The sequence below is a fragment of the Physeter macrocephalus genome, chromosome 15 (assembly GCF_002837175.3).
Source record: "Physeter macrocephalus isolate SW-GA chromosome 15, ASM283717v5, whole genome shotgun sequence".
Classification (NCBI taxonomy): Eukaryota; Metazoa; Chordata; class Mammalia; order Artiodactyla; family Physeteridae; genus Physeter; species Physeter macrocephalus.
In genome coordinates, this window is record NC_041228.1 from 63,463,398 (window position 1) to 63,468,132 (window position 4,735).

Below are 4,735 nucleotides of genomic sequence, written 5' to 3' on the forward strand. Positions count from 1 at the left end.
TACCCATCTTTGGCCCTCAGCCGGGAGTAGCATCTCATACACAGAAAGGGGATGATTAGAACCAGATAAGCAATGCCAGCCATGAAGGGAGGACTCGGCTTGAGCTCTGGAGTGCTGGAGTGGTCACTTAGCTCCTCTGAGCCTCCCGTCCAGTGAAATGAGAAAATTAACAATATCTGCCCCATGGGATTTCCTGAAAAGCACATTATAAAATGTAAGGTGATGAAAGTGTTCTTTCTTTCCATTTTTCACTAATTCTAAGATCCACATTTTTCATGTGTTTTAACATCTCTGAAACTGAGATCCATTCTTGCAATGGACTGAATGCTTATGTTTCCCCCAAATTCGTGTGTTGAAACCTAATGCTCAAGGTGATGATATTAGAAGGTGGGGCCTTTGGGAGGTGCTTAGGTTATGAGCCCCCGTCAAGGAGACTAGCGCTCTCATGAAAGAGACCTCACAGAGGTCCTAGCCCTCTTTTTGCCATGTGAGGTTACAGCTAGAAGGCACTGTCTGTAAACCAGAAAGCAGGCCCTCACCATACACTGATCTGCCAGCACCTTGATCTTGGACTCTGAACATTTGAGGGATACATTCCTGTTGTTTATAAGCCATCCAGTCAATGGTATTTTGTTATTGCAGCCCGAACAGACTAAGACAATACTGCAATCCGCATATGAGTACACACCATACTTTAATCGACAGTGTTTTGTCTTACGTAGTATCTCTTAGTATTACATAAAATAATGGTGAATCTTACAGTTAAAGGTGTCTGAGTGTCAACAAAATATGATGTTCTCGATATCCATGCATTATTTTGCCTCTGACAAATGGCCCAAAACCTGCCTAAGAATCAACTATTCTATTTGATGTGAAACCAAAAAAACCCAAAACAAATGAATAAACGTAATTAAATAGAAACAGAGTTATAGATACAGAGAACAAATAGGTGGTTGCCAGAGGGGAGGAGATGAATAGGTGAGGGAATTTTCAGTTGCAAAATAAATGAGTCACAGGTATGAAATGTACAGTGTGGGGAATATAGTCAATAATTTTGTAATATCTTTGTAGGGTGACAGCTGACAACTAGACTTATGGCGATTATTTTGAAATGTATAGAAATATTGAATCATTATGTTGTGTACTAAGAACTATCAGAGTGTTGAGGTCAATTATACTTCAAAAATAAACTCATAGAAAAAAGAGATCAGATTTGTGGTTACCAGAGGCGGGGGGTGGAGGGATGGGGACTTGGATGAAGGTACAAACTTCCTGGGCTTCCCTGGTGGCGCAGTGGTTGCGCGTCCGCCTGCCGATGCAGGGGAACCGGGTTCGTGCCCCGGTTCCAGTTTTAAGTACTAGGGATGTAATGTACAACATGATAAAGATACTGAACACTGCTGTACATTATATATGAAAGTTGTTAAGATAGTAAATCCTAGAGTCCTCATCACAAGGAAAGAAACTTTTTTCTATTTTTTTAATGTTGCATCTATATGAGAGGATGGATGTTCACTAAACCTATTATGGTCATCGTTTCATGGTGTATGTAAGTCAGATCATTATGCTGTACGCCTTAAATGTATCCAGTGCTGTATGTCAATTATATCTCAATACAATTGGAAGGAAGAAAAAAAGAATCAACTCTTCTATTTGTCAATCTCAAGAGATTGATTGCCTCGACAGCCCTCAGAGCATCCTGGATGCCTTTTATAACTCCCTATCCATCTGACGTGTATCCAAACCTTTTGGGAAATGATTTGTATTTTCACTTCCACATACGCTAGTTACAGTGTTTAGTACAGCACTTAATCTTACTCGTCCTTACTTTCCATTACCATCTTACCAGCACTGCTACCAAGCTTTAAGTAATGGGAAGAATTCTGCAACGTCTTGCAAGGAATAATTTTAGTTCTGCTCTGGTTTTGTCACTAATTAGCTACATGTCTAATCTCTGTCATCTGCAAAACGGGGGTGCCAACATTTTCCTCACAGTTATGCAAGGTCGAATGAGATCATATATGTGGACGTCCTTTAAAATGACTGCATTCTGAAATCTGGTGAACAGAAAAGCCTCTCTTCCCCTCGGTATACTTACCAATCTTGGGCAGCTTTCAAAAACCACTCTTCAGAAGAAAGGGTGTCTTTTAAGGTGCATTTGATTACTTCCTACATTTACCACACGATCACTGAGATGATTTCTGTTCTCCAAAAATCTACAAGACACGGACAACAAAGTGACTGTTACATTTGACCAGCGCCCGGTTTCCGGTAAGAATGTGAACTTCATTGCTTTAAAAGTCAGTGTCTCCTTGACTTTGCCTTCCGGGCAAGAACTACTTCCTTTGCAGGGGCCGGCTCAGGGAAAACTTATTTTGATGTTTTCAAGACAGAGCAAGATTTAACTTGAAACTGTGAGTTTCTTTCAAAGTCACTTACCACAGACAAGCACCTTTTTTATGGTTGTTGATAAGTAGTAATCATTTACATCCGGCCCTCGGTATCCTCGGGTTCTACGTTGGACCAGCGAGCGGTTGGTTGAATCCATGGATACAGAACCAGTGGATACCGGGAGGGGGAGGGGCAACTGTACTATGTCATTTTATATAAGGGACTTGAATACCTGCAGATTTTGATATCTGTGGGGAAGGAGGGAGGGAAGGGGGCTTCCCTCCTCCACTGCCACCCCCATACTGAGGGACTACAGTATTTGCGGTTTCTTCTTTTTAACTTTGTGTTTTCCCCTACTTTGCACACTATTAAAACTGAGTTTGTCTGTTACTAGGCTCAGGCTTAAATTATGAAGTGGGAGTGGGGTAGGCATTAGGACAGTACCTAATAGATATTTAGTGCCCACTTTGTGCTCAATTTACCCACATCACCTTGTTTCTATAGGCAGCTCGCAGCAATCTGAAAAAGTTCAGTGTTCTATATTTGAGATGAAGATACTGAGGCAATTTGTCCAAGATCATAGAATCAGAACTGGACCCAACCTCCCTGATCCCAGACCCCCAACATTTTGTTTTTGATTTTAGGTTTTGGTTTTGTCTGGGCATAAGGGGGAAAAGGGGGTGAATAGAAAAGTATTTGAGCAAGCATTTGGCATTATGTTTTTAATTCTCTTAAACCGGAGGTCAGCTTCTGCTTTCTGTATGTGAAAATGAATTTGTCAGTGGATCATTTTCCTTTACATTTTCCTAGATTCTTAAGGCTTAACAGAACAAGTCTCTAGCTAAAGGCATTCCATAAAGCAGACAGCCTTAGGGAAGGAGTGGGGCATAAAATACATGAATGAGTTAGTACAAAGCTGCTAATAAAACCTACAACACAGGTAAAGGCAGAGGGTAAAATTTTCTGACAAAGCTATTTAGTACCAACTACCAAGAACTAAAAATATTAAAAAGTAAATATTTTTAAATTAAATTGCAAAAAGAGAGATTTACCTAAAGAGGAAAACAAAAGCATTTCCAAGCCTGAGATTTATTAGTATAAATAATCACAAAGAAAGGATTTCTTTTTTATTTTAGAGTATGTTTTCTTTGGACAGTGAAAAGAAAGAATTGCACTGTGCAGTTGTCAAACTTCACTTGTGATTACAGTTAGTAAGATACAATTCTTATAATGTATTCAATCTTTTTCATTTCACAACGTTTTTGCTTATTTTTAATGTGTGATTATTGTATTGCTTTACTACTTTCATAGCAAAGTTTTGTTTTCTTTTTCTTTTGTTACCTTCCTAGTCTCTAAAGAGTAAAGGGAATTCCTCTTTGAGAAGTCTTTACATGAGAAAGGAAAAAAATTAGCTCTGAAATTAATTAGATTTCTCAGACTCACAGATACAGACAACTTTATATTCCTGGTTTCTTACAAAAACCATTAATAGTTTAAATGATTTAAGAACATAAAATAAAATGAAACTTCCAGGATTTTCGGTTAACGAAAAAAGTACAGAAGATACAATATAGTTGGAGAGGAAGGTGGAAGAGAATGTCTATGGAAAGTTAGGCTGGCACTTGATTAAAGCGGAAATTATTTCTAAAATATCATCAAGCAGAATTTCTTTGGGGAAATCTGCATTAACAGAAAGCGGAGCGCCGTTTATATTCTATGTATCATTAATTGCCTCTTCTGTGAAGCAAAGTGGCATTTTCCTGGGGCAGGAAAATCCCATTATAAAATGCTGCAGGAATAAAGGATGCTTCTTCAGTCTTAGCTGTCGATTGCGTGGCCCGGGGTCGGGGGACTGGTGTCCCTGGAAAAGCGCAGCGTGGGCTTCCTGGGCGAAGCCTGGGTGACCCGCGCGCACGGTGCGGCTGAGCCCCGCACGGGCACATCAAGCGCTATTCGGCTCTTGGCCTTGGAGTCAAAGTGCCCCGCTGGCTAACATGTCCGCAGACGTCAGGAAGCAGAGTCGGGAACCAGGAGATGTGGTGGCCGCCCTGACGGGGCTGCTGGCGGCCCGGCACCTCACTGGGCCGCTGGGATCCCAGAGCACCTGCTCTTCCGCGGCCTCCGCGCGGGGTCGCCGCGGGGAGGGGGCCGGGGCCCGGAGCGTCGATCGCGGGCGCCCTGGGCTGAGGCGCCCTCCCCGCCCGTCTCTGGACGGGCGCGCCGCCAGGGCTGGGGAGGGGCGGCGGGAAGGGCGGGGGCCGGCGCGGGGCAGGGCCAGGCCGGGCTGCTCCGGGGCCCGCGCTCTCCGAGAAGCCCAGCGCTCGCCCCGAAGGTGTGCGGAGCG